A 22,483-nucleotide genomic window follows, 5' to 3' on the forward strand; every position below is an offset into this window, starting at 1 on the left:
ATCCCAGCATTCGTGAGGCAGAGATAGGCAGATCTCTATGAGACTGAGGCCAGCCTAGTCTACAGAGTGAGTTCCAGGGCAACAGACTACAGGGAGACCCTATCTCAAAACAAACAAACAAACAAAAAGGCTATACAACTAAAATTTCAGGGCAACATAAATGCAACAACCATTCTTAGGCCTAAGACACACACACTACTTATATGCAACATAGATAGGAAACAGAGCGTATTCTTAGTCCAAGCTCTGATCTGAAACCTGGTTTAGATACACAGGCCAAAGGCCAAAGATTAAATTCCCAGTAAAGGAATGAGAATGAGGGAGAATACTCTTCCAACCAAACAGAAGCTGAAGAGAGCTTAGGCAAGATAAAGCGGATGGGACTCCCTGGGTGTAAGAAGGAGCCTGGGAAATCAGAACCGTTTTCACAGAGCCCCACTAGAAACTAGAAGGAGACTCGAGGGACCAAAGCAAGGATTTTTCAAATAGAGAAAAAGCAACAAGATCAGCCCACTGTAGGAAGAATGAAGGGATGAAGTGACTGTGGAGAGACAGGTCCTACATGAGGGGCTGGAGAAATGACTCAGTGGTAAAGTACGTACCACACAAGCATGTGGACCTGAGTTTGGATCCCCAGCCTCCACATAAAAAGTCAGGGAGATAGCCCAGAGGGTCCTGGTGTCTGCCATAGTGAAGCTTGGTGACCTGCGCTCCATCTCTGGGATCCACACAGTAAAAGGAGAGAACTCCCAAAAGTTGTCTTCTGATCTCCACAGGTACTCGTGTGCACACACATGTACACACACGCACACAAAACACACACACACACACACTCACTAAAATGGAATTTTAAAACAGGGTCTCACTCTGTAGCCTGTTTGGCCTGGAACTCACTATGTTTGCTGTCCAGGCTGGCCTTGAACTCACAGAGATCTACCTGCCTCTGCCTCCTGAGTGCGGGATTAAAGGCATGCACCACTATGCCTGAGTTAAGGGAAAATTCTGATAACTACAGCAGCTTCTGGCAAATAAGAAGGGATCTAACATCCACAGAGCCCAGTGGATTGGAACCATAGGAGGCAAATGAATTACTTCTTGATTGGGAACTGACCCATCCTCTGTGAAAGGACGAAAGTTTTGTGGGGTTTTTATTGTTGCTTGTTTTTGTTTTCGTTTTTTGTTAAGGCAGCTCTTCCCCTGCTGGAAAACTGAGAGTAGACAAAAAAAAAAAGGAGTGACTTCTGTGGAAGCAGGGAAATCCCCCACCCAAGGCTCATTTGTAATCAGGGCAGAAGGACCAAATAAATGTAAACAGGCCTGGGAAGCTAAAGTGCCCTACTCCAGGCAAGCCAAAACACACACTTCCCCCAGCACCGCCCTGGAAATGCAGAAGGCAGGTGTTCCCTTGAACAGTAAAGGTGGACCAGGAGATGGGGGATTCCCAAGGTACTTTCTGGCACTTTTCCTCGTTCCCAAGCATCACAGACTTTCACTAAAACTCAAGGGCTCCGAAACTAAGTGGAAGGTGGAGCTGAGGTGCTGCTGCCTGGAGAAAAACAAAACTCAGGAAATGTCTACACAAGAGAGACACTCTGAAGAAAAGAAGTAGGCACAGGTGCAGGTCCATGCCCACATGTGAGTACCTGGGGCAGAGGCCTACAGGCTGCCCTCATCCCTCCTGAGCCCCAGTATGGTAAACACTGGCCGGGAGAAAACTCTGGGACTTTGTGCCTTCTCTGGTACAATCAGCTTGTAGAACCCACAAGGATGCCTCCTTCACAAGAACAGTTATAAATAAGACTCAAGCCCTGCTAGAAGATCATACTATTCACAGCATCCCTCTCAAATGAATCCCCACCCATTCCACATGAAGCAGCAAGGGTCCTGTGCAGTTCCTGCCCACACCCCACGTATGAAGCAAGCAGACTGGTTCCTATGCATCACTCAGACACTTTTTTCCTAGCCTAGACACAGAAGAGACAATCTAAGAATTGGTCTTACTCCCCTCTGGCTGTTCACCAGAACACACCATTCATTGCCGATACCCTTTTCATTTACATGGCCATCAAAATAATAACTGAGCTGGAGAGATGGTCAGCAGTGAAGAACACTGACTGCTCTTGCAGAGAAACCAGCTTCGATTCTCAGCACCCACATGGTAGCTAACACCCATCCTTATCTCCAGTTCCAGGGATTCCAATGCCCTCTTCTGACCTTCTCAGGTGCCTACCTGCATGTGGTACACATATATACGTGCAGGCAAAACACACATAAAATACAAATAAATAAATCTTTTAAAAAATATATTTAAGGGGCTAGAGAGATGGCTCAGCAGTTAAGAGCACTGACTGCTCTTGCAGAGGTCCCAGGTTCGATTCCCAGAACCCACATGGCGCCTACAAACCGTCCTTAACTCCAGTTCCAGGGGAATCGTACCCCCCCTTCTGACCTCCAATAATAAATAAATTAAAAAAAAAAAAAAAAACAGGCAGCCACCACCACCACCAAAACAAAGAGACATTTCTTTTTCATTTACTCAAGGAGTCTGTATACCTTGCTAAATAATTTGAAGTAAAAATGTTCCTCTGAGAGTGTTAGATACTCATCTGGCCTGTAGATAGCCTCTGCAAAAGTGGAAGGAATTTGGATTTGGCATTGTTTTTCATTCTTTTTTTTCTGTGTCTGTACATGGGTGTGTGCACGTGAGTGCAGGTGACTGTGGAAGCCCGGTCTGTCTAATCCCCTAGAGCTGGAGTCACAGGCAGTTGTGAGCCACCTGACCCAGGTGCTGGGGCAGTAATGGTGGAGCCGCCTCTCTATCTTTTCTTTAATGCTTGAAAATCTAAGAATGACGTAGTGGTGGTCTCTGGTTGTCGTTTTTTTTTCAGGAGTCTTTTATATTCAAACCAAACCCTTCTATCATTTCTAGACAGTTTGTGCCTATTAAACTTTTAATTATAGATTTGGAGTTGTCTGTATTTTGAGGCTCACTATGTAGCCCAGGCTAGCCTCAAACTCAAAATCCTCATGCTTTAGTTTTCCAAGTACTGGGATTACAGGCTTGAGCTACCATGTCCAACTTGTTTGTTTGTTTAGGTTTTTAGGACAGGGTCGGGCTCTGCCTCAATTATTTGTTTTAATTTATTTATTATTTTTGGTTTATAAAAGTCTCCTTTAATATGATGTGAAGATGATAGTGTGAGATAATTTAGTTTTAGAAAAATTTTAAAGGAAATTTGTTTGATTCCCAAATAAGAAACAAGCAAGCAAAAACTGTTCCTGACATCCCATACCCCTGCAGTGTGCCACACTTCATCTAAAGTAACTACTGGCCAGTGAGCTCAAGACTCACTTCTTCAAAACCAGCAGCACCATCCAGATGCCAGGCCTAAATTCCCAGTCCTAGGAGCTCCTGGAATCCTCCCGTGGGTTCCTCTCTTCTAGTCAGCACTGTCTTCTCCCCAACAGCTCCAGATAAAAGGGTGCAGCTTCTCACCATGGTTTGCTGGTACTGTGTTTTGATTCTGAAATGCTCCCACAGGCCCATGTTTTAAATGCTTGTTCTCGAGCTGGTGATGCTATTTTTTGTCTTTTTTTGAAGCAGGGTCTCCCTGTAGCCCCAGCTGTCCTGGAACTCACTATGTAGACCAGGCTGGCCTTGAACTCACAGAGATCCGCCTGCCTCTGCCTCTGGGACTACAGGCGTGCACCACCACGACCGGTGGGTGATGCTATTTTGAGAGGCTGCGGAACCTTGAAGAGGTAAGGAGGACTAGTTGGAAGTAGGTCACTGGACCTAAGCCTTTAACGGTTATGCCAGGCCTCTCGTTCCTGTCACACACTCTGCTTTCTGGTATGCTGTGCTGTAAACAGACACACCACGTGCTCCCACCACCATGACCTGAGGTGTCCGCCTGGCCTTCCCTGTTGGTATGAACTGAACCCTCTGAATTAAAATAAACCTTTGCTAACTTAAGTTGTCAGGTATTTTTAGCCATAGTGATCTAAAAAGTAACTAATACAGCTAAATAGCACAAGCCCCCTTAATTCATTCCATTTGACTTCAGCAAGAGGAGGTATCACAGGGGAGGTAGACAGTTTGGAACCAAATGAACCAAAGTTCTAACTCCAGATCTTGGGCAATGTCCTAGTCTGGTTTCGGTTGTGATAATAAACAACCATGACCAAAAAGCAACTTGGAAAGAAAGAGTTTATTCGTCTCACACTTCCGAGTTACAGTCTATCATTGAGGGAAGTCAGGGCAGGGACTCAAGGCAGGAACCTGGAAGGAGGAACACTGCTTATGGGCTTGCTTCCCCCTGGCTAGTTCAGCTACCTTTCTTATGCAACCCAGGCCTACCTGCCTAGGGGTGGTACCACCCACAGAGGCAGAGGGCTGGGCCCTCCTATATCAATCAGTAATCAAGAAAATGCCCCACTGACATGCCCACAGGCCAGTATGATGGAGGAAATTCCTCAGTTGGGGTTCCATCTTCCCAAGTTGACTTTAATGTGTGTCAAGTTGACAAAAACTAACCAGCACAGGCAAGTTTCTCCATCTCTCTGAAATAGTTAATGAGATCAATGAAAGGGGAGGGAGGAAGGGAGGGAGGGCAGCCTGGAACTGGAGCTCACTGATGCTTGCCCAGATACACAAAGCCCTAATTTCTATCCCCAACACAAGGTGGAACAGGAAGTCATCCCTGGATACACAGAGAGCTCAAAGCCACCCTGGGATATATGAGACCCTGTCTCAAAAAAAAAAAACAAAAAACAAAAAATAGCCAGTGTTATGTCACAGTAGCATGCAGTAGGGCACTTGTGTTGACTCAGTACTTACTTGACAGCATTCTTTCCTGTCCTCCCCGAGAAGTTAGTGACTTCTGGGGAGACTATTTTGAAAATAGAGCTGGAAAAATATGCCACCAAATACAACACTTTCCCACAGCAAATTAAAGTGGTCCAGCATTCCTTACCGTGCCTTGCTGGTCACATTCCCATGGCTGCCCTCAGCTCTGTTTGTGGTTCTCCTCAGAAAGGCCCAGGGCATCTATTTAGTGGTATAAATTCCCCACTTCCCCCTTGCAAGAGTCTGGAAGAACGACATTAGGTGGCTCAGGGTTCTCTAAGGGCAAAGCGGTGTCATGCTGGAAAGTATGAAAATGTGGAAAGGCGCTCAGCAGACTGCCTCGTGCTTCTGCGTGGTACTGAATCAGCTCCTTGGAGGTTTCCTTCTGGAGCTGGGCCCATCTGCTCTAAGCAAACACTGAATCGGGCTCAATCACTGTGCTGAGCAAATGTTATTGACAAAACAAAGTGTCATCCATTTTCTCTGGACTACAAACAACCTCACTTCACCACACTCCTCCATCATGAAAGCAAAGGACTTCAGGGTCAGATGGGCTAGAAAAGGGACACCCTCTACCTGTTCTGAGACCACAGAGAACTTATAGAGTCTAATTGTTTACAATAAAAGGGATTTTATACATGCTTTATGTTGTTAGACTCAATTTTTAGAATCTATTAAGGCTTCTCATGTAAATAAGTTTACAAACTGAAACTGAAAATGTTCTACAGGCCCAAAAGTGCCAAATTATTACTCCAAACTTGTAGTTACTCTTTTTTTATTTTAAAGATTTTTTTTATTTGTATTTCATGGGTATAAGCATTTTTCCTGAATGTATGTATGTGTAACATGTGTGTATCTGGTGCCCACAGAAGCCAGAAGGAGGCATCAGATCCCCTAGAACTAGAGTTACAGATAGTTGTGAGGCACCAGTGCTCTTAACCACTGAGCCATCCTTCCAGCCCCCAGTAGCCACTCTTCTTAAGGACAACCAGAGAGTGATTCCATGCCCTATAGCACTGAGCTCTGTCTACCCCTAACTCCCACGTTCAAAGCCACAAAGGAACAGACTCGCTGGGCATCTTATTTTCCTCTCCTAGATGAACATACATGTCTACATTTGTAATAATGTCCAGATGAATGTTAATATGGAAAACAGCCACCGGGAAGGAAACACTGCTATCACTTTCTCACGCCCGGTCCTTGGCAAGAGCTCCCTCCGCAGACCTCCAGCACAAGGACTCCCCTTTCCAAGCCATGAAAAGACCCTGTCAGGCCATCGCCCCTGGGTTTTCTGCCTTTTTTGACCTCCAGGGCTTTTACAGATACTGTTCTCTCTTCCACGAATTCCTTTCCATCCCTGGTTTGCTTAGCTGTTCTCTAATGGTCCCTCAAAATTCACCCACAGCACCTCCTCTGATGACTTTCCCTGACCCTGAGGATTGCTTCACATTTTTTCCTTAACATGCTTTGCTTTCCTCTGATCAAGCACCTACACCACACTCCACTGCAAATGTGTATCATGTAAAACATTTTACAAAATGCATTACCCTCCATATATATAGAAAGATAGATTTATAGATACACGCACACATATATATGCAAAATAATCCCATGTATCCATATGCACACACATATAAGTTAGTATTTAAAGCTTGCATCATAAATAGCAGAAATGTACTTTATGGTATATTGTAAACATCAGAATTCTGGTCTGGGAATTCGATTCAGTGTACAGTGGAAGAGTAGGCACTTAGTATATGTAAGGCCCTGGGTTTAATCCCCAGTAACAACAAAAAAGAAAGGGAGGGAGGGAGGGAGGGAGGGAGGGAGGGAAGTTGGTGAGAGTGCTCAGCAGGTAAAGGTGTTTGCCACGAAAGCCTGTTGACCACAGTTCAATCCCAAGATCCTATATGAAGGCGGAAGGAGAAAACCAACTCCATAAAATTGTACTCTGGCCTCCATACACATGCTGTGCTATGTGTCCCCACTCCAAGTCATACATACACACTATAATACTTCTTAAAAGAAAAGAGTAAGTTATTGTATTTATAGATACTTGCCTATAAGTAAACCACTGCATTAGTCTTTTAAATGAATCTAAATGGTCCAATGGAATCTGAGCATCACATCATCCACTTAAAAAACATAAATTTTGGGCCAGGCGTGGTGGCGCATGCCTTTAATCCCAGCACTGGGGAGGCAGAGGCAGGTGGAGCTCTGCGAGTTCAAGGCCAGCCTGGTCTATATAGTGAGTTTCAGGACAGCTGGGGCTACAGGGAGATCCTGTCTCAAAAAGACCAAAAAAAAAAAAAAAAAAAAAACATAAATTTTGCATCATTCACTTTTTTTCCTTAAATTTTTATTTCCTTATTACTTCTTTTTCAGAATTTTGGTGTTTTTTTTGGGAGGGGGGTAAGCTGGGTGTTGAACCTGGGCCTCTGTATATGATAGGCATGTTCCCTACCACTGAGCTACACCCCCAGGCCCCTCTTCAGAATTTTATTCTAATCTTTTTTCTTTTTTTTTATTCTTTTTTTTTTTTTAATCTCTTCTTGCGACAGGGTCTCCCTGTAGCCCCAGCTGGCCTGGGACTCACTATGTAGACCAGGCTGGCCTCAAACTACTAAGATCTGCCTGCCTCTGCCTCCCCAGTGCTGGGATTAAAGGCGTGCGCCACCATGCCCGGCCTCTTTTTTATTTTTTAAACAAAGTCTCACAGTGTAGCTCTGACTGGCTTGGAACTCACTATGTAAACCAAGCTGGCCTGAACTCACAGAGATCCACCTGTCTCTGCCTCCCAAAGCATGTACCACCACGCCCAGCATTTTAACCTAATCTTTATACTTCAAATATTTTTCTTGATCAACCAATAAAACTTCTCTGCAAAAAATATATCATTCATAAATACACATACATATATGACAAAAGTTTTTTTACTATATTATTATTTTATGTGAATGAATGTTTTGCCTGCCTGTATTGTTTTTCCATAAGTTTATTTTTAGGACTTTTTAATCTTAAAATCTGACTTACAAAACATTGTAAAAATAATACAAATAATTTTCATCCACATTTTGCCCATATTCCACGAGTGTTAAGATTTTACCCCATTTTCATCATCATTGTACCCCCCTCTGTTTGGAAACATTTGAGAAAGAACTAATAAACACGGCACATCTTTTCCACTAAGGATTTTGGCATATATTTCTTAAAAGGAAGGACATCATCAAAATAAATTTAACACTGATTTTAAAGATATGCTTTTTTTTGTAAATTTTTTATTAAATTTTTGTGTGTCTGAATGTATTGTAAGTGCACCTCATGCATGCAGTACCCTGCAAAGGCCAGAAGAGGCTGTCAGATCCCCTGGAACTGGAGTCACAGACCGTTGTTAGCTGCCATGTGGGTGCTGGGACTTGAACTCAGGTCCTCTGGAACAACAGCAAGTGTTCTTAACCACTGAGTCATCTCTCCAGCCCCATGACTAAAGTTTTCAATAGTCCTGTAAATATAACCTATGAATGTTTGTTTAAAATGTTATTTCATTATTTCTTCTGAATTGGATTTTCATTTCCTTTATTATTAACACACATGGATTAAAAACATCATAATTATAGGGGGCTAGAGAGATGGCTCAGCAGTTAAGAACACCGGTTGTTCTTGCAGAAGACCCGTGTTCAAATCCCAGCACCCACATGGCAGCTAAAAACTATAACTCCAGTTCTCAGGGATCCAACAGCCTCTTCTGTCCTCCTCAGACATTGCAGGACACAGGTGCACTTACCTACATGCAGGCAATACACACACACACACACACACACACACACACACATAAAATAAAAATAATAATTTTTAAAAATCATAATTATAAATACACTGGTATGGGCTGGAGAGATGGCTCAGGGGTTAAGAGCACTGACTGCTCTTGCAGAGGTCCGGGTTCAATTCCCAGCACCCATATGATGGCTACGAACCATCCTTAACTTCAGTTTCAGGGGAATCCAAAGCCCTCTTCTGACCTCCATGGCACTGCACAATACAGGTGCACTCATATACATGCAGGCAATACACTCATACACATAAAAATAAATAAATAAATAAATAAATAAATAAATAAATAAATAATAAATAAATAAATATACACTGGTACTACCCAGGCTGGGCGTGATGTTGCACGCCTTTGGTCCCAGCACTGGGAGGCAGAGGCAAGCGGATCTCTGTGAGTTCGAGCCCGCCTGGTCTCCATAGTGAATCCAGGCCAGCTGGGGCGACAGGGAGACCCTGTCTCAAAAAAGACTAAATAAATGAATAAATTGGTACTACCCAACATAAAAGGTAATTTTTTTTACCAGAAATGCATTATTTTTATAATAGTTGCAAGTGCTAAGAAACTAAGTGCTAAATAACTCAATAGTAAAAAAAGAAATTCTGCTACAGCAGTGTCAGTCTTTGCATTCATTTAAGGTTACACCAAAATCACAAATTTGTGCTGCTCATAAACAACGATGTTTAAATGTCTAAAGCTGACGATTCTCAAAATTTTGTTGAAAGCAAGAATTGTAAACCATCAGACTTGGAAAAGAATTTTGCTGAGTGTGGTTGGGGCACATTTTTGATCCCACCACTTGGGAGGCAGAGGCAGGCAGATCTCTGTGAGTTTGAGGCCAGCATGGTCTACGTAGCCAGTTCAAGGCCAGCCAGGGCTATATAGTGAGACCCTGTATAAAAAGAAAGAAACGGGATTTTTCCTAGTCATTCACTTTCCTAATAATTTCTGATTATGCCTTTGCTTATTAACCTGCTTTCACATACCAGGCAAACAGTGAGACCCAAAATAAGTAATGGCAACAGCTTTTTTTTAAGGCAGAAGAGGAGTAAATGGGGGAAAGGAACACCTTGGATACAACTGCATTCTCAGACAAATCTATTTCTGAAAAGATTTTTGAAAAGAAGACACAGAAGTCAAGGATTTTGGAAATTTCTCCAGTTTGAAGACCTCTAGTCTACCTTGAGCAACTTTCTCCATCTCTTTTTAAGATTTTTCTTTTGAGGCAAGGTCTCCCTGTAGCACCAGCTGGTCTGGAACTCAGTATGTAGACCAGGCTGGCCTTGAACTCACAGAGATCTACCTGCCTCTGCCTCCCAAGTGCTGGGAGGCACCAGCCCGGTCAAGAGTTATTTTTATTTTTATTTATGTGTATACTGGTATCTGCCATGTTGTAGGGGTGGGGTTTCCACAGACACTAGAAGAACACCTCAGATCTGGAGCTGGAGTTATAGGCAGTTGTGAGCTGCCCAGAGTAGGTGCTGGGAACCAAACCTGGGTCCTCTGGAAGAGCAGCAAGTACTCTTAACTGCTGAGAGTCATTGACACTGGTTGATGAGGTTGAGAGGGAGACCTGCCACAAGATGCTATAGTGGAGGTCAGGTCTCTGTCCTTGAACAGAAGGCAGGAGCAGGACAGCAGGACAGTGTACCTGGAGCTGAAACAACAGCACACTGATAGGCCTGCTGGGCAGAGCACCACTCCTTGAGACTCACAGTCCTCATTGTTGAAAGTGAGGCAGAACCTACAGCTGGGCAAGTGTACCTGTGGTATGAAACATTTCCCACTCTGTACCTCAGGCTATCCTTCCTAGCTAAAGTCACCTTCCTCCATCAAGTCAAAGGCTGGTGGACCTCCGAGCCAAGATGGCGCCCTTGTGCACCGTGCAGACTCCTTACATCCTGGTGTTCAGTCAGTTCTATAACCCTCCTTATTGCTTTTACTTGCAGACATAGCTCGAGGCCTCAGATGTCCTCAAGCCTCTGCACGTCTTGGTTTCCATCTTTAGCTCTTTACTGCTGGTATTTTATACCTCCCGAGGCAGGGTCTGTGTCCACATAGCCCCATCCCACAGTTGGCCTCCATGCATTCACTATGCACGATCCTAAGTGCTTACAGTTCCAATGTATAGCTACCTCCTTCCAAATGTCTATGGGTCTTGCACTACGGAAGCTCACATCTGAGCCTTCATGGGTCCTGTTTCACTTTAGCTAAGCACTCCTGTGACTGCAGAAACAATTTCCCAGAGCTGCTCTACCTGGAGGTTGCAGCCCCAGCCAGTCAGCTCTCCAGAGGCAAAGCTGAATAATGTGTCTCCCACAAGCAGGCAGCATCCTAGAAGAGCATCTCCCATGGTGGGAGGGCGCTCCCTTCAAGCTAATTTTTTAATGAGTGTATATGTATGCATATGTGTGCTTGTGTGTATATGTGAGAGTCTGTGTGTGTGGTATATGTGAACATGGAGGGCGGGGGCTGCACCCTGTATGCACATGGAGGCCAGAGGAGAATGTCGGGTGCCTTGCTTTATTACTCTCCTTTGGGGAAGAGGCTCTGACTGAACCTAGAGTTAAGCTGCCAGGTACAGTTCCAGCAATCCTCCTGTCTCTGCCCCCCACAGACTAGCTAGTCACACATGGCTTATTAAGCAAGTACTGGGGATCTGAACTCAGTTCCTCTACTTGTACAGGAAGCATCCTTACCTGCTGTGCCATCGCGCCTCAAACTACTCTTAACAACAACAAAATAGGATTCAGGATTTTATTTCCCTTATACAAAGTTACTTCCCAAAATGGGGAGGGGGGGATTTACTGCAATTAGATGGTCACTCATTAAACTCAACATTACAGCTGGGCATGGTGGCTCATGCCTGTAATCCCAGCAGGAAGGCTGCATGAGATCCTGTCTTATAAAAAAAAAATAAAAGTAATGCCGGGCATGGTGGCACATGCTTTTTAATCCCAGCCCTCAGGAGGTAGAGGCAGGAGGATCTCTGTGAGATTGAGGCCAGCCTGGTCCACACAGTGACTTCCAGTTGAGCTGGGACTAGGAAGACCCTATCAAAATAAATAAATAAAAATAAAAAATAAAAGCCCTACCAGCACAAAGATAAAAATACCTTAATTAGTGCTCGCTTCAGCAGCACATATACTAAAATTGGAATGATACAGAGATTAGCATGGCCCCTGCACAAGGATGACATGCAAATCTGTGAAGCGTTCCATACTTTTATGTTTCCCCGCCAAAAATAGGATGCAATAAACATCTTCAAATCCAATTTTAAAAAATACCTTAATTCCTTTACAGTTAGCCTGACACAGGATCCCGTATATGCCATCTCATAAAGCTCAGTTAATACGGCACAAATAAAATAGTCAGAAATTATGAAAGAAGAATCAATGGTAAACACAGAAAAATGAATAAATACCACAAAGGCCATAGCAGTTAAGAAATAATGATGCTTATTGTAGAAAGAGCCGAGTTAATCTCTACAATCGAATGTCTTCCTCACTGTAAACACTCCCTAAATCTGTTACCAATTTCCAGAATGGCTGATTTCCTCCTCAAGGAGATGAAGCAGGACTACAGAAGTGAAAAGAAACCACAGTAACACTGGGACCTCGGACAATCCCTAAGATGGTGACGCTGCCAAGGGTGTAGTGGGGAAAGCCGCAGCACAGGGAAACATGATTTAATGAAAGAAAACAGGCTAAAGGAGTGCAGGGCTGAGAACAGGAAGAGGGATGCAGCCCAAGAACCACCCTGCATACAAAAGAGGTCTTTGAACAAGCGACTTCAAATCTATAATTAAAAGTTTAATAGGCACAAACTGTCTAGAAATGATAGAAGGGTTTGGTTTGAATATAAAAGACTCCTGAAAAAAAAATCGACAACCAGAGACCACCACTACGACATTCTTAGAACTTCAAGTATTAAAGAAAAGATAGAGAGGCGGCTCCACCATTACTGCCCCAGCACCTGTGTCAGGTGACTCACAACCGCCCGTGACTCCAGCTCTAGGGGATTAGACAGACCGGGCTTCCACAGTCACCTGCACTCACATGCACATACCCATGTACAGACAAAGAAAAAAAGAATGAAAAACAATGCCAAATCCAAATCCCTTCCACTTTTACAGAGGCTATCTACAGGCCAGATGAGTGTCTAATATTCTCAGAGGAACATTTTTACTTCAAATTATTTAGCAAGGTATACAGATTCCTCGAGTAAATGAAAAAGAAATGTCTCTTTGTTTTGGTGGTGGTGTGGCTGCTTGTTTTGTTTTGTTTTTTTAATTTTATTTTATGTGTATGTGTGTATTGCCTGCATGTATGTGAGTGCACCTGTGTCGTGCAATGCCTCGGAGGTCAGAAGAGGGCTTCGGATTCCCATGGAACTGGAGTTAAGGACAGTTTGTAGCCGGCATGTGAGGACTGGGAATTGAACCCCGGGACCTCTGCAAGAGCAGTCAGTGCTCTTAACCCTGAGCCATCGCTCCAGCCCCTGTTTTGTTTTTTTGAGACAGGGTCTCCCTGTAGCCCCAGCTGGCCTGGATCTCACACTATGTAAATCAGGCTGGACTCCATCCCACAGAAAGCTGCCTCCTGAGTGCTAGGATTAAAAGCATAAGCCTGGACCCAAAAAAGAACTGTCTCTTAAGAACTTTGAGGGCTGACAAGATGACTTATTGGGTAAGCCTGACTGACCTGAGTTCAAGACTCCTGCAAGTTGTCCTTTGACCTTCACATAAACATATTAAATAAATAAATAAATATGTACACACATACATACACACATAATTTTTTTTTAAGTAGGGCAGGTGTGGTGGTGCACACCTTTAATCCCAACACTTGAGAGGCAGAGGCAGGCAGATCTCTGTGAATCCAAGGCCAGCCTGGTCTACATAGTTCCAAGCCACAGGGAAACAGTGAGTTCTGGAGCTACAGGGAAACCCTGTCTCAAAAAGATCAAAAAAGGAAAAAAAAAAAAGGAGCTGGAGAGATGGCTCAACAGGACCTAAGTTCAGTTCCTAGCACCCACATGACAGCTCACAAGTGTCTTTTACTCCAGTTCCAGGGGACCTGACTCCCTCTTCCAGCTTCCACAAGCACTGCACACATGTAGCACACACACACACAACATGCAGGCAAAACACTCAAGAAAATCTTAAGGCCAGGCATGGTGGTGCACACCTTTAATCCCAGCACTTGGGAGACAGAGCCAGGAGGATCTCTGTGAGTTCAAGGCCAGCCTCATTTACATAGTGAGTTCCAGGCCAGTTGGGGCTACAGGGAGACCCTGTCTCAAGCACTGCACACATGTAGCACACACACACACAACATGCAGGCAAAACACTCAAGAAAATCTTAAGGCCAGGCATGGTGGTGCACACCTTTAATCCCAGCACTTGGGAGACAGAGCCAGGAGGATCTCTGTGAGTTCAAGGCCAGCCTCATTTACATAGTGAGTTCCAGGCCAGTTGGGGCTACAGGGAGACCCTGTCTCAAAAAAAAATATATAGGTCCATACCTGTTATCAAGAGGCATGCAGGAGGATTGCTACAAATTTTATACAGCCTGGTCTACTTGCATATTTATTTTTAAAAGCAAGAGTTAGAGGCCTGGCATGGTAGCACATACCTTTAATCCCAGCACTCAGGAGGCAGAGGCAAGTGGATCTCTGTGAGTTCAAGGCCAGCCTGGTCTACAAAGTAAGTTCCAGGCCAGCTGGGGCTACAGGGAGACTCCATCTCAAAAAACCAAAAAAAAAAAAAAAGTAAAGCAAAAGTTAGGGCTGGAGAAATGGCTCAGTTAATGACTGCTCTTGCAGAAGACTTGGGTTTGGTTCCTAGCACCCACATGATAGCTGACAACCATCTGTCACTCTAATTCTAGGGAGATCTGACACCCCTTTCTGCCCTCATACGCATGTGATACACCTACATACATGCAAGCAAAATACTCATACCCATAAAATAGAGCAATAAATAAATTTTTAAATTTAAATTTTAGCTAGGTACAGTAGCACATGCCTATATCCCAGCACTCAGGAGGTGGAGGCAGGAGAATCAGTTCAAGGCCATCTTCAGCCACATAGTAAATTTGAGCCAACCTGGACTACTGAGACTGTAATCAAATTTTTAAAAAGGATATGACAGGCAATATTTTTAAGATCACTATACTAAATTATTTTACTTTTTAAGATGTAGAAAACAAAGTTGAAAGACAAATAACAAACTGGAAAAAAAAATCTATATAGCACCTACAAGTTCATATTCTTAACAGTAAAAGTTAGTAAAGAGCTCATGCCTATAATCCCTGAACTTGAGAAGTAAAGGAAGAAAGATCGTAGCTCAAGGCCAGCCTGGTCTACATGAGATTCTGTCAAAAAAGAAAAAAAAAAAAAGATAAACTAAGAAATTCATCTGATAAGACGTTAATATTCAAAGTATGTAAGGAATTCAAACAACTCAATAGTAAAGAAAACAATGTTTTAAAATGGGTAAAGGAGCTAGCGTTATGGTACATGCCTGTAATCCCAGCCTTTGGGAGGATGAGGCAGGAGGATCACCAATTCAAGGCCAGTCTGGGCTGCATAGTAAAACACTGTCTCATAAATCAAAAGGGAATGAGGGAACAGAACATACAAAATCACCATATGAATGGCTAATAACTAAAAAATAAAGATACCGTTGGCAATGATATGAAGAAAAAGGAACACTTATACACGGTTGCTATGGATGTAAATCAGTATAGCCATTTGGAAACAGAATGAGCAGTCCTCAAAAAATTAAAAACAGAACTACCGTATGATCCAGAAGTCCTGCTTCTGGATACATAGCTATAGGATATGAAATCAATATCTTGAAGAGACACCTGCAGCTCATGTTCACTGAAGCATCATTCAAAATAGCCAAGATAAAGCTGAACATAGTGGCGCACACTTTTAATCCCAGCACTTGGGAGGCAGAAGCAGGCAGATCTCTGAGTTCAAGGCCAGTCTGGTCTACATAGTGAGTTCCAGGCTAGCTGGGGCTGCAGGGAGACCCTGTCTCAAAAAAGACCAAAAAAAACAAAAAACAAAAAAAAACAAAATAGCCAAGCTATGGATTCAACCTGTGTCTATCAATGGGCAACTGGTTAAGGAACATGTGGTAAAGTGCACATACATGAATCTTACTAAAGAACAAAACCCTGTTACTTCTCATAACACAGAGGAGATCATGTTAAGTGGAATACATCAGGTGCAGACAGAAAAGTACCACAAAGTACCACATGATCTCACTTGTATGCAGAATCTAAAAAGGTTAACTCAAAGAAATAGAGTAAAATGGTAGTTACCAGGCAGTGAAGGTTGGGAGATTTGAGAGATGTTGGTCACAGGATATACAATTTCAGATAGACAAAAGGAGTTAAGCTGAAAAGGTCTACTGTACACCAGTTAATATACTACAGCCAGAGGACGGGAAGGAGCGCTATGAAATGCTGTCTTCTGAACATGACGTGGCTGCTGCATCCATGGACCTACAGCAGCGTGGTTACCGGCAAGAGACATACAGGATATCATGGACAGGGTGGGGCTTATGAGGCCTCACTCCTCCTTGAGGAGCTATGAGCTGTTTTGTTTTGGTTTGTTTGGTTTTAGTTTTTTTTTTTAATTTTTACAAAAACTTTATATTGAGAATTTCATACATGCATATAAGGTGTTTTGACCAAATCAATGCCCACTCACTCCCCTCCAAAATTCCCCCCCCCCTCTGAAAAGGTAACCCTAAAATCTTTTAAGGATTAGATACAAGGTCCCAAATACTTTTGATATTTTTGGCCTTTGGAACAGAGTATGTTGCTAAGAGGCCCAAGGACATTTTGACTTTTAGCCAAGAAACTGGCTACATTCCTTTGGGGTCTTTTTACCCTAACTGCCTCACAATTCCTACCTCCTGTTCTTATCACGCCATCCTCTGAAGGGGTTACCCAAATTGCCAATAAGGAATCGGGACGCAGACCACGCTGGCTTCTTCAATGCTGAACAGGGACGCGGGGTGAGGCAATTGGAGTACCCCTTCAGTGGATCTATCTAAAAGACTCCCAAATTGCATAACTCTTGTCTCTAAAGGGAGAAAAAGTTCTTGAATCATGAATAGGAGATGTGAAGAAGTAAAGGCAAGAGTAATTAGCATTACAAGTTCTAGACAGGGAACTAGAAAAAAGTTCAGGGCAATTTTCAAATGTTCATATGAGAGTCCATTGGAGTTTCTTGACAAGGGCTTCCAAAAGCATCCTTCTATTGGGTTCTTCCTCATTTTCCTTTTGTCTTCCTAGGCTAGACTAGTTGGCTGGGAAGAGTGGCTGGATACTCAGGTGAGAGTCCAGTGACCCTGCTTGGCACTCCTTTAATGAATGAGCACAACTGTCAACAAGCCCAATTGTGGCTATGTTTAGTGATCAGGCTCAGCCAAAGTCGTGATGATGGTAGTTATTTCATGCAGAAGGGACTGCTGTATAGCATCATATTATTAAAAGGACCACCATGTGGAAACAGGATCCGGGGGCTGTCAGGCTGTCCCCTAGGTTCTCAGGCCCTCTGGTAGTTGGAGGCCAGAGGAAGGCCAGAACCCGGCACTCTCTGGTGGTCTGCTGAGCTCCGAGCCACTACCCTGATGGAGGTCCAAACCCACCCTCTCAGGCTGTCTGCTAGGATCTCGGCCTTAGCCTACCAAAGCCAGACCTGCCCTGGGGCCTTGGTAGGGGCCTCACAAAATCCCAGGTAGGGGGATGGTATAGCACAACTGGGGAAGCTCACCACTATGTGGAGGCAGGATCAGGCTGTCAGACAGTCCCCCTGGGTTCTCAGGCCCTCTGGTAGTTGGAGGCCAGAACCCAGCACTCTCTGGCGTTTCGAGGAGCTATGAGCAGTTAATAGTTGCTGGGAGAGGGGAATCATATTCTTCATGGGGTAGCCACTGGTAAATTGCCCTTGCTCTGGTAAATAACCCCAACCATACTCATGAAAGCAAAACCCTAATTAAATGCACACACACACACACACACACAGGAAACAGGGAGGGGGATTTGTTGGGAAGATGAACGGGTTCAGCAGGAGAAAAAGGAGAATAAAAGAACAGGGGGATATAATCAAAGTAATTCTGTATAGGTACAAAACTGTGAAAGAATAAATGCTTTTTAAAAAGGAAAAATGAGGGCTGCTTTTAGAGGACGGCTAACCATCCATAACTCCAGTTCCAGGGGATCCCATGTCTTCTTCTGGCCTCCGAGGGAACTGCATGACACAGGTGCACTTACACACATGCAGGCAATACATTCATACACATAAAATAAAAATAATAAATAAAATTTAAAAAATAAATTTAAAAATAAAAATAATAAAATATTTTAAAAAGGCAAAATGAGTCAAAAATAATATATTGTATACTTTAAAACTGGTGATAGATGTTAAATAGCTTGATTTAGCCATCCCACAATACATGTATCTATATGCATATATATATATATAAAAGCATCATGTTGTATGCTGTAAATACATACAATTTTTTTATTCACAATTAAAAATAAAATACATTAAATGAAAATCACAAAAAAGTTGAAATTAAGTGATCACTAAATATACAAGAACATATTCTACCTCAGTAGCAACCAAAGATACAAATTAAAACAGCAATGTGACATCAGGTCTATGATGGGACTCACAAATATTTGTCGTTTGCATAATTTTCAGCTTGGCAACGACAGCTGAACAAAAGCACGCCCATTCAGCCCAGCGGAAACATGAAGTCTAAGACTTTCTAGAGAACAATTTGGCTAATCACATCAAGAACTCTAGAAGTGTCAGGTTTGGTGGCACACGCCTTTAATTCCAGCACTCAGGTGGATCTCTTTGAGATCCAAGCCAGCCTGGTCTATATAGTAAGTCCCTGGCTAGTTGGGTTTGTCTCTCTCTTTTTTTGGAGACAAAGTCTACCTGTAGCCCCAGCTGGCCTGGAACTCTCTATGTAGATCAGGCTGGCCTCAAACTCACAGAGATCTGCCTGCCTCTGCCTCTGCCTCTGCCTCCTGAGTGCTAGGATTAAAGGCATGTGCCACAATGCTCGGCCTGAGACCCTGTCTCAAAAAGACACAAATAAAAAGAAGGAAGGGAGGAAGGGAGGGAGCAGAATTAAACATATAGGCATAACAGTATTTGTTAGAGTTTCCAGACAAGCACTCAACTGCTCACATATGTCCTGGGTCATTACAGTATCTCTTATAGCATTTGGGGGGAGGGGTGGTACTAAACATGAATAATAGGAGATTAAAGTAGGTAAACATTTATCATTTTCTGAATGTACATTTCTTAAAAAGTCTTCATGTATATTTTGGTAAATAGGAAAGCAATGATTATCTGTTAGGGTTCTTTTTTCTTTAATTTCCTAATTTTTCTAGAAAGAACATGAACTACTAATATATAATATTCAACCAACTATTTTTCTTATTATGTGTGTGTATGTCTGTGCACCCAAGTGCAGGTGCTAGAAGCCAGAGGCATTGGATCCCACTGAACTAGAGTTGCATTACCTGCCATGGGTGCTGGGACTCGAACTTGAACTCCGGTCCTCTACAAGAGCAGTACACGCTCTTAACTGCTCAGCCATCTCTCCAGTCCCTCAAACAACTAGTTACAGAGGAAATGTCCTGTCATCCTTAAGCTATGAATCACCCGTTATCCATTAAAGCAAAGGATGAAGGAAAAGGATGTGTAAACAAACAACTGACTGACTAACCCTGCCCCCAGCGTGCAGAGGAGGGCTCTGTTCTGCCTGGAGCTGGACCATGAATTTGAGAAGGAAGGAGGTCAGGAGGCAAAAGATTATGAAATGTAAAAGAATTGGGAGGGAAAAGTCTGTCATGTTGACATGCTACTTCCAACTAGTCATGACTGGAAGGAAGGGGTACGTATGCAGGGAGAACTGGAAATCAAAGCTAGATGACAAAAGCCTTGGAATGTCACGACAAAGGAAGGAGCTATCCAGTAAAAATCAATAAGCAGCTTCTGTGATTCATTTATACACAGACCCAAAAAGGCAAAACAAAAGTGAACAGAAGCGTGGACATAGGAGTGCGAGGACAGCCTTGGAGCAGGCATGAGGGAAGGCAAATGCTCTGTATCTTGATCTGCATAGGAGCTACATGGAGGTATACATTATGCTATAAGCTGAGTATTGTATACCTTATGCTATTCCTTAATTTAAAAAGAGAAGGGCTGGAGAGATGGCTCAGCTGTTAAGAGCACTTTCTGCTCTTGCAACAGACCTGGGTTCAGTTCCTGGAACACACAGGTGGCTCACAACCACCTCTAACTCCAGTTCCAGGGGATCTGACACCCTCTTCTGGCCTCCTCAGGCATTGCATGCACAGATGCACTTACATACATACAGGCAAAATGCTCAAACTCATACAATAAAAAATAATTTTAAAAAAAAAAAAAGAGGAAAAGAAGGTCAGGCTTGGTAGCACATGCCTTTAATCCCAGCACCAGGGAGGCTGAGGCAAGTGGATCTTTGTGAGTTCAAGGCCAGCCTGGTCTACAAATTGAGACCAGGCCAGGGGGAAGTGAGGAAGGGTGGGGGGGGAGGGAAGAAGGTTTTGGTAAATAAGTATTTGTTTTAGAAAGCTTGCTGTTTTTTAAAAAAATTATTTTTATTTTATGTGTATGTGTATTGCCTACATGTAGGAAGTGTACCTGTGTTGTTCAGTGCCCATGGAGGTCAGAATAGGGCATCGGACCCCCTGGAACTGGAGTTATAGACAGTTGTTGGCTGCCATGTGGGTGCTGGGATTCAAACCCGGGTCTTCTGCAAGAACATTCAGTGTTCTTAACCACAGAGCCACCTCTAGCCCCAAAAGCTTGCTCTTTAGAGTAGTCTGAGAAATTGGAGAACACAGACACATTAAAGCTGCATTCAGTCAAAACTGGTCAAGTCTTTAGCTGGGTTGGAGGCAGCCAGACAGTGAGGAGGAGCCTGATTCGCAGCATGTTTAGAAAGTGAGCCTGGTAAAGTTTTTGAAGAATGATTTTGAGAGAGAAGGAATTAGGAGGAAAAACATCTTTACAGAGTACAGCCAAGTATTGAACATGGGAAGTTTGAAAGTGTCTGTGGTCATCTACCTGCCTAGTAACGCTAGCTATGCGCAGGTCATCTTTTAAGACAATATTAATTGATATCTTAACAATTACTATATAAATCCTTAAATATTAATGATTAAAGACATATCAATTATTCATATATTAATATATTATATATGATCATTTAACTTCACAACAACCTTATGAGGCAGATACTGCTATTACCTCATTTCACAGATGAAGAAACTGAGGCACAGAGCAGGTAAGGAGCTTGTTTGTCCAGGATCACATAAAACAGTGGTAGAAAACAGAGAGAAACCCAGGCCATCTGGCTCTAGGCCACTTTTTTTTTTTTTTTAAATATGTACGAGTGTTTTGCCTGCACGCCTGTAAGCACACCACATGCATGCAATGCTTTTGGAGGCTAGAAGAGGGTGATGGATCCCCTGGAATTGGAGTTATTGACAGTTGTTAGCTGCTACATAGGTGCTGGGAACTAAACCCAGGCCCTCTGAAAGAGTAGCCAGTGCTCTTAACTGCTGAGCCATCTCTCCAGCTCCTAGCCCACATCTGTAGGGAACTGCAACGATACATCTCTGATATAAAGGAGGTGGCTGCAGCCCTGGGGACAGCTCAGATCCCACAGGAAGGGAATACATCAAAATGAGGAAGAAATACATCTCAGTTGTTGCAAAGGTTAAATGAGATGATCTTCATAAAATCCTTAGGAATTAAGGGGACCTGCTGAAGATAATTCTTCAGTAAGACGCTATGATACAAAAAGGACTGGGCTAAATTAATACAAGTCTAGGGCTGTAAGAACCAGATAGAGAACATGATTATAGGTTTAACACTGATATATATATATATAAAGAAAAAAACATGCTAGGCCAGGTGTGGTGGCACAGGCCTTTAATCCCAGCACTCTGAAAGGCAGTGGCAGGAGGATCTCTGTGAGTTCAAGGCTAGTCTGTCTACAGAGCAAGTTCTAAACCAGCTGAAGCTACAGGAGACCCTGTCTCAAAAAAGACCAAAAAACCTACCATATGACCCAGTTATACCACTCCTTGGCATATACCCAAAGGATTCAACCTATTGCAGAGACATTTGTACAACCATGTTTGTTGCTGCTCTTTTCACAGTAGCTAAAAGATGGAAGCAACCTAAGGGTCTCTCAGATGTGGAGTGGTTAATGAAAATGTGATACATTTACACTCAGCAGTAAAGAAAGACGAAATAATGACATTTTCAGGTAAATGGATGGATCTAGAAACTGTTATACTAAGTAAAAGAACACAGACTCAGAAAAACAAATGACATATGGTCTCCCTCATATGTGGATCCTAGCACCAAATCCTTTTAAATTCCAGGTCCTTTTAATAAGGTAATGATACAGCAGTCCCTTCTGCATGAAATAACTACCATCATCACTCATTCGTTAAAAGAGTGCCAGTCAGGGTCACTGGACCCTCACCTGACCTGGACCAGCCACTCTTCCCAGCCAACTAGTCCAGCCTTGGCAGACAAAATGAAAATGAGGAAGAACCCAATAGAGGGGTGCTTTTGGAAGCTCTTGTCAAGAAACTCCAATGGACTCTCATATGAACATTTGAAAATTGCCCTGTTCTGACTTTTTTCTAGTTCCCTGTCTAGAACTTGTAATGCTAATTACTCTTGCCTTTACTTCTTCA

General features: G+C 43.1%; 1 protein-coding gene and 1 non-coding gene across 3 annotated transcripts in view; one reads left to right on the plus strand and one right to left on the minus strand.

Annotated features, from left to right (window-relative positions):
• Positions 1 to 22,483, minus strand: part of St5 (suppression of tumorigenicity 5) — a 183,158-nt gene that overhangs the window by 147,428 nt on the left and 13,247 nt on the right. The window lies entirely within an intron of this gene.
• LOC115067748 lies at positions 11,799 to 11,902 on the plus strand. The gene has a single exon (XR_003847114.1). It is a non-coding gene; the product is annotated as a U6 spliceosomal RNA (small nuclear RNA).

The sequence above is a fragment of the Nannospalax galili genome, unplaced genomic scaffold, assembly GCF_000622305.1.
Source record: "Nannospalax galili isolate Female #2095 unplaced genomic scaffold, S.galili_v1.0 scaffold44, whole genome shotgun sequence".
Lineage (NCBI taxonomy): Eukaryota > Metazoa > Chordata > Mammalia > Rodentia > Spalacidae > Nannospalax > Nannospalax galili.